The sequence below is a fragment of the Neophocaena asiaeorientalis genome, unplaced genomic scaffold (genome assembly GCF_003031525.2).
Source record: "Neophocaena asiaeorientalis asiaeorientalis breed wild unplaced genomic scaffold, Neophocaena_asiaeorientalis_V1.1 scaffold65, whole genome shotgun sequence".
NCBI classification, from domain to species: Eukaryota; Metazoa; Chordata; class Mammalia; order Artiodactyla; family Phocoenidae; genus Neophocaena; species Neophocaena asiaeorientalis.
This window is the reverse complement of record NW_020173215.1, coordinates 15,576,396-15,587,388: the sequence shown is the minus strand read 5'-3', so window position 1 is coordinate 15,587,388 and position 10,993 is coordinate 15,576,396.

Below are 10,993 nucleotides of genomic sequence, written 5' to 3'. Positions count from 1 at the left end.
CTAAAATGGAGTTTGCTTTACTTCTAAATTATATTCAATATTTTCATCTGTATTTCATGATATGCATGAAAGTATACTACTCATAAATGCTAAATTTCATCTGATAGTTTCTTTTCAAACATAATTAACAATTTACTTATAATTATTAGTGTTTATTGGAAAGTAGGATCAGTGTACAATTTGAAAGACATGCCATTAATTCTGAAACCTTAGTTCATTCCCAGAACTGATCATACAGTATAAAGTCTACTTGTTTGTCCATATTTCTTGCTGCTTAATTCTCTCATGGTGGGTGCTAATTGGTAGGAAAAAATGGAAGAAGCCTAAGAGAGCAATATAATGAGTTAGAATGGTTATATCAAAATCTTCATATGAGCCTGAGCATTTAGTAGTATAGTATTATTCATTTTAGGTCCTTGAGAGATTGTAGTAAGTAAGATAAATGCAGTCCTTGTTCTCATGGAACCTTATATTCTGTTAGAGGGGACATGCATTAAACATATAAACAAGATACTTTTAGAGAATGATGAATAGAGTGAAAAAATAAAATAGGGTAATGCGATCTCAAATAGAGAATGATGGGGCAGCTACCTGGAACTGGGATATAATCTGGGGGAGGAGAGCCATGAAGGAAATGTCTCTCTGAAGAGGTGGTATTTGAAGTGAGATCTGCGTGATGTGTGAGGAGCATTCAGTCTGTGGATGATCTGGAAGACCCTTGTAGCCTAGAGAACAGGAGGTGCAGAATAAGCTTGGTGTGTTGTAGGAATAGGGCCAGTGTGGCTGGAGCTCAGCAAGCCAGTGAAAGAGAAATGAGGGCTGAATGAGGTCAGAGAGGTGGGGTGGGCTACCCCTGGGTTGATCTTTATAAAGACCATGTTAAAGAGTTTAGATTTTTTTCTAAGTGTGGTGGGAAAACAGTGGAAAAATATTGCAGCGACCTTCATTCTTGACGCAAGAGTTAATTTACAGCCCAGTATATAATTTTATTCTTTTTTTTATTTTTACTTTTGGCTGCATTGGGTCTTCGTTGCTGCGTGTGGGCTCTCTCTAGTTGCGGCGAGCGGGGGCTACTCTTTCTTGCAGCGTGAAGGCTTCTCATTGTGGTAGCTTCTCATGTTGCGGAGCATGGGCTCTAGGCATGCAGGCTTTAGTAGTTGCAGCACTCAGGCTCAGTAGTTGCAGCGTGTGGGCTCTGGAGCACAGGCTCAGTAGTTGCGGCGCATGGGCTTGGTTGATCTGTGGCATGTGGGATCTTCTCGGACCAGGGATCGAACCCGTGTCCCCTGCATTGGCAGACGGATTCTTAAGCACTGCGCCACCAGAGAAGTCCTATAATTTTATTGTTTAACAGCTTCTGAGTGTGAATAAATATTTCTAGGGTTTTCTATGACTGATTTTAACTTTATAAAGAATAGAAGGGAAAGTAACTTCTTCCTTGAAATTTAACTATCTAAAAATAAGACAAAAACCTATTATCTGTAAAACTTTGAATTTGTAGTACAGTTATAGCAGTGGCAGAGATTCTTGCCCAGTGATTAGAGCCGCAGGTACAATGGAGAAGATGATAGTTAGTCCTTCAAATAAAAATAAGCATGCGTTTGTTCATAGATCTATTATTCATTATACATTCTACAGGCCCTGTAAGCACCCATGATCCAGAGCCTGTGGGGAAGGTATAAACCTTGGCTTAATTAGGTAAAGGGAGATAATCTTGGAAATAGTTATAGTTTAGGCCTCAGAGTGAGAGACTGGGTGCACATTTTCCCCTAGTTGCTTCTGCAGGGACCTTTTTATTTAACACTATGAGAAAGTTTATATTTTGGTTCCAGGTAAATATGGGTAAGTCTTAATTAGCATATAAAGTCTATACCTGAGAATCTTTGTTTCTTGCTAATATAGAATTACAGGCCAACATTTCTTTCTAAAAAACAAATAAAAAATAAGCTCTGAAGTAAGTCAGAAAGAGAAAAACAAATACCATATGCTAACACATATATATGGAATCAAAAAAAAATGGTTCTGAAGAACCTAGGGGCAGGACAGGAATAAAGATGCAGACATAGAGAATGGACTTGAGGACATGGGGAGGGGGAAGGTAAACTGGGACGAAGTGAGAGAGTGGCATGGACATATATACACTACTAAATGTAAAATAGATAGCTAGTGGGAAGCAGCCACATAGCACAGGGAGATCAGCTCGGTGCTTTGTGACCACCTAGAGGGGTGGGATAGGGAAGGTGGGAGGGAGACACAAGAGGGAGGAGATATGGGGATATATGTATATGTATAGCTGATTCACTTTGTTATAAAGCAGAAACTAAAACACCCTTATAAAGCAATTATACTCCAATAAAGATGTTAAAAAAAAAAAAAGCTCAACCCTAAAGAGGCCAAAGGAGAAAGAGTTTCTGATACTGTCACTTTCTCCCTAAGGCCTACAGAACTTATATGAGAGAATTTGTGAGTTAAATAATTAATTCCCTCCTCCCGCCACCCCCTTTTTTTGGAAAGGGAAAAAAAATATGTATGCTTATGTAGATAAGGTAGATGTAATTCCCATTTAGCATATTTTAAGCCTTCTAATCAGCTCATGTTATGAGTCAATAAAGGAAGTAGGTAGAAAAATCTCCCAGGGGTGGGGTGGGAGAGGTTCTATGTGATTCATTCACAGTTTCAATGTTAAAAACACTTGTATAATCATGAGGCAGAAAACCTTTAAGAGCACAGAGTCTGGAGCCAGACAGCTTAGGTTGAAATTCTGACCTTCTCATTTGTTTGTTTGACCTTGAGTAAGTTACTTAAAAAAAAAAAAAAAAAAAAAAAAATCGCCTGGTGCCTCAGTTTCCCCAAATGTAAAGTGGGGAATTATACCTGTTTTGTAGGATTGTGTAGATTAAATAGGTTAATAGATGTAGTGAGTTTAGAATAATGTTGGCATAGAGTAAGTGCTCTATAAATGTTAACTACTGTTATCCCATCATTGTTTGGAAGAAGAAGAAAATATACTCTAAGCTAAGCTAGTTATCGAGTTACCTCTAGGATAATTCACATTAATGAATTCATATCCTGTCAAACCAGAATATTTAAAAAGGTTGTCGTGAAGAGCAGTTCTTTGCTTCCTTTTAAGTCACGGTAGTGAAGAAGTTGGCGAAGGTTTTAGAATTATCTGCACTAGGGTCTTTTTAAAAAAAATAAATTTATTTATTTATTTATGTCTGCGTTGGGTCTTTGTTGCTGCGCGCGGGCTTTCTCTAGTTGCGGAGAGCGGGGGCTACTCTTCGTTGCGGTGTGCGGGCTTCTCATTGCGGTGGCTTCTCTTGTTGCAGAGCATGGGCTCTAGGCACGCGGGCTCAGTAGTTGTAGCTCACGGGCTCTAGAGCGCAGGCCCAGTACTTGTGGCACATGGGCTTAGTTGCTCCACAGCATGTGGCATCTTCCCGGAGCGGGGATTGAACCCGTGTCCCCTGCATTGGCAGGCGGATTCTTAACCACTGTGCCACCAGGGAAGTCGTGCACTAGGGTGTTGAGGATGGCAGTTGCTGGATTGGCAATTTATCTCTCCTTCAAAAAGAAAACTTTCCCCAGTTTGCTTTGCTGAATAGAACCTAAGTAGATTTTAGGCTTCCTGATGACTGGGAATCTGCCATATACCCTGATCACCTCTAGCTTCAGCTTCCTGTAAAGCAGTTGCTTGACTACCTTAAGCCAGTTGAAACAAGTCTTTTAAGTCTTTTATGTGTCTCTCTTTGGATGTACAAGAGGCTATTGTGACCATATTTGAGACTTCTTAAACGTCTGTGCAGTGGTCAGGGGATAAGCTGGTGGCTTTGATTGCTGTTTTTCCCTAACCAAACCTCCTAGTACATATTCTCCTGTCTGGTTCTTACTTGATTTGGAAGTGTCCTTATTCACAGAATATACAGGCTAAACATTTATTTCCACCATTTAGTATTTCTTACAAATAGTTCATAGTATAAGTCTAGAAATGAATATTCATATAAGTTTAGGGTTACTGATTAATAATGAGACCTTTGGGGACTTCCCTGGTGGTCCAGTAGTTAAGGCTCTGCTTCCGCTACAGGGGGCGCGGGTTTGATGCATGCTGTGCAGTGTGGCCAAAAAAAAAAAAAATCAGACCTTCGTTGCTTATCTTCATCCTCAAGATAGGTTGGATTCTAAGATGTGCTTAATGTGATCTCTTCCTCCATATACTTATTATGGCCTTTATTATTACTGCCCTACAATCTGAGCCTGTGTGAAATGGTAACAGAGTTTAGGAGGATCAAAATATTCAAGGAGTACAGATAGCTAGGCAGCAGTATCATTTTTAGCTCCAGTGGTAGTTGTGGGTAGTGCAGTCAGGTTGATTTTGTCTTGCCATCTCTTTGCTCATCAGTTCTTTAAATAATTCTAATGTTTGATTATTCAGAGTATTTTAAGATGATAATTCTCTCTTAGATTTTCACCATCACAAAATAAATTGAACAAACCAGCATTTGTTAGGTTACGCCCAGGAACCTGGCCATTGGATGGTAGTTCTTTGGATGATGAAGAAAACAACCAAAACATGCCTGGCAAGAAAAGCATCAAAATACCTTAAACAGAACTTAGATGAAATCACAGATTATCTAAGTTCATTTCTTATCTATGTGTTATTCTGTGACTTTGTGTGTCAGAACTCAGGGCCGTGAGTAAATAAGGATTTTAAGATATTATTATCCATGGTATGGGACTCTTGAAATGCAGAATTGTTTTATGGTTGGCAAGTTATCGATATTTTGCTTAATTTTCCAATTAGCCTCTTCAATCTATTTCTTTTTTTTTTTTTTTAACGGTACGCGGGCTTCTCACTGCTGTGGCCTCTCCTGTTGCGGAGCACAGGCTCCGGACGCGCAGGCTCAGAGGCCATGGCTTATGGGCCCAGCCGCCGCGCAGCATGTGGGATCTTCCGGGGCTGGGGCACGAACCCGCGTCCTCCACATCGGCAGGCGGACTCTCAACCACTGCGCCACCAGGGAAGCCCTCAATCTATTTCTTCTATAAAATGAGCTCTAAGATCTCTTCCAGTAATTTCATGTAATTTCTCTTATACTGTAAATTTCTAGCATGCAGTTTAAAATATCTAGATCAATCACCTTGCCCTAAAGTAAGTCCCATGACATGACCACTTGCTGCCCAAATAATTTCCAGCCCTGACCTGTGGGCCCAAATATTTGTCAACTGTATGCTGCTCAGACTTAGTTCCATTTTCAGGGGGGGATTCTTCTTTCTTTAAAAGATTCATCAGTTTACTTTTTATCCCTTTAAAATGTACTAATTTTTGTTGTAACAAGTCAGAAGGATGAACATCTCAGTTTTGCATGAGGAGCAGTTAGGTTTTAGGTATAATCATCTGTTACTGCTTTATTCTTAATAGGAAGCCTTGGCAATATGATACAGCTCTGATTGATGCTATAAAATACATAGTAATAATAAAGTTACATTCATTCAATACTCATAGTATGCCAGGCACTTTATGTAAAGGATTAAAAGAACTAAACACACCGACTTCCTAGAGTTGTTTTACTATCTTATTATGGACGAGGATATTGAAGTTTAAAGAGATAAATAACTGCCCAAGATTATGTAGTCATAGGTAAAGCCAACATTCAACAAGTATTTATTGAGTACCTACTGTATTCTGGGGATACAGTGGTCAGTAGGCTCTTAACTGTTAGTCGTACTAGCTCTTAAATATAAAGCATACTGTTAAAATAGTACTCGTGTGATAGGGGGAATAATTATACCTATTTCACAGGGTTATTGTAAGGGTGAAAGGACAATGCATAAAAATGCTTGATTCAATAACATAGAAATAGAAGAATCCATAGTTGAGACTATTATTATATTAGCATTATAAACTACATACAGAATTCCTGTCAGACTTGGTAGATAATTAAAAAAATAGAACAATGAAAATATGAATCGGAAGTATTTCAGGAATTGAGTTCCAAATTTAAAAGCTTTAATTTTACCAATAAAGTGGCTAAGAATAATAAGGCTTTTTAGGGGGAGAATTTTCTGATTCCATAGGCAGGTACTAGTTGTGAGCCAAGCTGTACATAAGTTTAGATTACAAGCTACAGTTCTTCTTAGCATGGTGATAACGTTAATATTGAATAAGAATCTCTTTAATAGGTTAAATTCTAATTTGCAGCATTGTCCTCTCCTTCTTTTAAAGTCAAATTTATTGAAGTTTAGTTTACATGTAGTAAAATTCATCCTTACATTTCCATGATTTTGAGAAATTCATATCATTATGCAGTTAACCACCACAGTCAAGATATAGAACATTGCTATCACCCCCCAAGAGTTCCTTGTGCCCTTTGAGATAACGCCTTCCCACTGATCTGTTTTCTGTTCCTATAGTTTTACTTTTTCTTGAAATGTCCTGCAAATGGAATTGCCGTTCCTCTTTCTGATCCATTAGGTTGTTTAGATATATTTGCTGCAATAGCAGGTAAGGTAACTGTGACCCCCTATGCTGACACAGCTTTCTTACAAATTAAGAATTGCATTAAGAAGCAATTAAGTCAAAAACTGAACACAACCTGTTGGAAAATTGTAAATAAGTTTGTCAAAGGATTAGTAAATACTATTCAATTTACACAACATATTTAAAAAGAACCAATGCATGTGAATGGATTTCACACTTTAGATGGGAAACTAATAAAATCAGTTTTCAACCTCTCCTTGGACCCCAGTTGTACAAAATTAGATGAATCATAATCCTTGATTCATGACACAAATAATTTGCCCAGTAATGGCTGTTGTTTGTTTATTTTTAATAATATGATAAACACACATGAGTGCATCGTTCAGCATGAGAACTAGAGCTTTTTTTTTTTTTTTTTTTTGGCTGCGCCTCTCAGTTTGCAGGAGGGATCTTAGTTTCCTATGGGAGCTCCCGAGAACTAGAACCTTGACAAGAATTTATATCACATTTAGCCATGCATGCCTTAATATAATTTATTTTAAAATCTTTAATAGATTTTGGTTGTGTATATTTCTTATTAATTAGTAGGAGTTCTTTTTTCCTCCTGTTTTGGAGGGAGGGGAATTACTTTTCCTAGTGTCTTGTCTTTTGGTTTTTTTTTTGGTTTGCATTGTTAGGAATTTTTTTTTAAAAATTGGTGTAGTCAAGTTTAGTCATTCTTTTGGTTTTTTGCTTTCCATGTATTAAGTAATTTTTCCTTAACTATGAGTTCATGAAGATATTCTATATTTCCTTCTAATTTTGAAAAAAATTTGTATATTTGGGTCTTTAGTACACCTGTAATTTATTTTGTGACTGGTGAGAGATGGTGATGTAATTTTTGTCTTGTATGGATAATCACTTGTCTCGGCATCATTTAATAGTCTTTCTTCCCCATGGATGTAAACACTGCCTCTTCCTACATTAAGTTTCCAATATGCATGGGTCTTTTTCTGGCCTCTATATTCTGTTCCATTGGTATATTTGGTTATGTCTACACCATTACTTATTGTCTAATTACCATAGACTAGACTAGGTAGGGCAGTTCTTCTCCAGAGGGTTTTGGCTCACTTTTGCCCTTTGTTCTTGTACATCCCCCCCGCCCCTTTTTTCTTCTTAACTATCTTTGTCAAGGTTTTTGTAAAACCGTCGTGGGATTTTTGACTGGACATATATTGAATTTCTTAGATGAATTTGTTGAGCGTTGACATGTGTAAGATACTGAGCTTTCCTATCCAAGACTGCCAGGGAATTCCCAAGATTTCTTTAATTTCTTTCAATACGTTTATTTATTTTCTCCGTAGAGGTCTTTGTTAGATTGAGTCTTAGGTGTCTTCACGTGGCTTGCGGGATTTTTTTTTCCCTGACCAGGGATTGAACCCAGGCCACGGCAGTGAAAGCGCTGAGTCCTCACCACTGCAGTTCCCTAACTGCCGGGGAATTCCCAAGTCTTAGGAGTCTTATATTTTTGTGGTTATGGTAAACGATATCCTTTTTAAAAATTACATTTTCTGTCTGTTGCGGGTACATAGAGAAACAGTTGATTTTAATATATGGTAAGTCCCCTACATATGAACGAGTTCCGTTCTGAGCGCGCATTCTTAAGTCCAGTTTGTCTGTTAGTCCAGCAAAGTTAGCCTAGGAACTCAGCTAACGCAATCGGCTGTATAGTACTGTCCTGTAATAGGTTTATAATACTTTTCATATAAATAATACATAAAAAACAAACACAAAAAATAAAACATTTTTAATCTTACAGTACAGTCCCCTGAAAAGTACAGTCGTCCAGTACAACAGCTGGCATCCAGGGGCTGGCGTGGAGTGAACAGGCCGGGAGAGTTCCTGACTGGAGGAGGGAGGGGAGGTGGGAGATGGTAGAGCTGAATCAGGATCGTCCACAATAGGAGACGGAGGGCGAGCTGCAATTCCACTCACGCCTGGCACTGATGGCCCAGGTTCTGGTTCCTTGCTAGATTCAGTTCTATCTACCCTCTTGAAAAAATGATCCAGTGATGTCTGGGTGGTAGCTCTTTTTATCTCGTCATAGATGACATGGTAGCGCTGGATTGCATTCTGAACGGCTGCTGCAACCTTTGCGTACCGTTCTACATTTGGGTCCTGGGCTTGAAATAAAGATACCGTACTGCTGTACTCTGTACAGTAAAGTACACAAAAGCACAACCACTTGTAGAGGATGCGCGCATGTGACAGTGTACGCCAGACACGTGAACTAACTTATGTGATTGGACATGTGAACACACTTTCTCATCTTTGAAAGTTCACAGCTTGAAGTTTCGTATGTAGAGAGGACTTACTGCATTCATCTGTATCCACACATCTTGCAAACCCTCTTCTTCTAATATCTGAAGGTTCTTTTGGGCTTTCTATGTAGAGAGTCTTATCATCTACAAACAATGGTAGCTTCATTTCTTCCTTTACATTTCTTTTTTCTTTTTAAATTTTACTTAATTTTTGGCTGCGTTGCGTCTTCGTTGCTGTGCGCGGGCTTTCTCTAGTTGCGGTGAGCAGGGGCTGCTCTTCGTTGTGGTGTGCGGGCTTCTCACTGCGGTGGCTTCTCTTGTTGTGGAGCACAGGCTCCAGGCGCGTGGGCTTCAGTAGTTGCAGCACGTGGGCTCAGTAGTTGTGGCATGTGAGCCCTAGAGAGCGTGGGCTTCAGTAGTTGCAGAGCGTGGGCTCAGTAGTTGTGGCTCGTGGGCTCTAGAGCACAGGCTCAGTAGTTGTGGTGCACGGGCTTAGTTGCTCTGTGGCATGTGGGAATCTTCCCGGACCAGAGATCGAATGATTTCTTTAATTTCTTTCAATACGTTTATTTATTTTCTCCGTAGAGGTCTTTGTTAGATTGAGTCTTAGGTGTCTTCACGTGGCTTGCGGGATTTTTTTTCCCTGACCAGGGATTGAACCCAGGCCACGGCAGTGAAAGCTCTGAGTCCTCACCACTGCAGTTCCCTAACTGCCGGGGAATTCCCAAGTCTTAGGAGTCTTATATTTTTGTGTAACCCCTGTCCCCTGCATTGGCAGGCAGATTCTTAAGCACTGCGCTGCCAGGGAAGTCCCTCTTCCTTTCCATTTCTTATGCCTTTTAATTTTTCCTTATCAAACTCTGCTGGTCAGGATTGCCAGTGTGGCTTTGAATTGAAGTGGCAATTGTAGGTATATTTGTTCTGTTCCCAGTATTGGGGAAAAGTTTTAAATATTTTGCCATCGAGTCTTGGCTCCCCTGCATCGGCAGGTGGACTCTCAACCACTGCGCCACCAGGGAAGCCCCAGCAGCATGATTTTATAATAGGCAAAAAGTGGAAACAACTTTGCACCAACTGATGAATGGATAAATAAAATGTGATGTATCTATGCAATGGAATATTATTCAGCAATAAAAGAATTGAAATACTAATACATGTTGCACATAGATGAACACTGAAAACGTACTGAGTGAAAGACACCAGTCACAAAAGGCCACATATTTAAAATTCCGTTTATATGAAATGGCCAGAACAAGCAAATCTCTAGAGGTAGGAAGTAGATTAGCATCGCCAAGGACGTGAGGGTGGGGGAGGGTGGGGAGTGACTGCTGATGCACGTGAGGGTTCTTTTTGGGGGTGGCGTGCTGAGAATGTGCTAGAATTAGATTGTGGTGATGATGGCACTTCATTCATATACTAAAAACCTTTAAGCTATATGCTTTAAGTTGGTGAACTGTGTGATATGTGAATTATATCTCAATCAAGCTGTTTTAAAAAGTAAGTACATATGTAGTTTTGTTAGATATTGCCAAATTCTCCTCCCAAAGTGTTGTGTCACCTTGCTTCCCACCAGCAGTGTATAAATGTACACAGTTTTACCAACAGAATATAATGTGATACATACATGTTAATTTTCACCAATCTGATAGATGAGAGAAATGGTATTTCAATTTTTAAAAACGTACCTTTCTCTATGAGTGAATTTGAACATCTTTTCTTATGTTTAAGGGCTATTTTTGTATCTGGTTTTGTGAATTGTGTGTTTGTGTTTTTCACATTTTCATATTTTTTATACCACAGTGTTTCATATTTTTCTCTTGTTTTCTTTCTTGGTCCTTTATTCTCTATTTTAAGCATTCCTTATGTATTAGTGATAGTAGCCTTTTGTAATATAGTGTCATATTTCTAGTATCATAGATTGAGTTTTCCTTGTTTTTGTACTTTATGTAAATAAAATCGTACATGTGAACTGTTTTTGATGAGAGTGTGATCTGTATTCTAAGCAACTAAGTTATAGTCTAAGCTGTATTTACTTCTGACTGATACTTAGGTTTGCTATCATTTCTCACAGTTTTTTTCAGTCCTGACCGTTCACTTAGTATTCATGATTCAGAATTGTTTCTCTTATTGTTATGCCAGTTTCCACCCCTTCTTCTAACCCCAGACCAAGTGGTGGCTCCTTTCTGAAGTCTTTTCTTGAATCTTCCCATCCCCT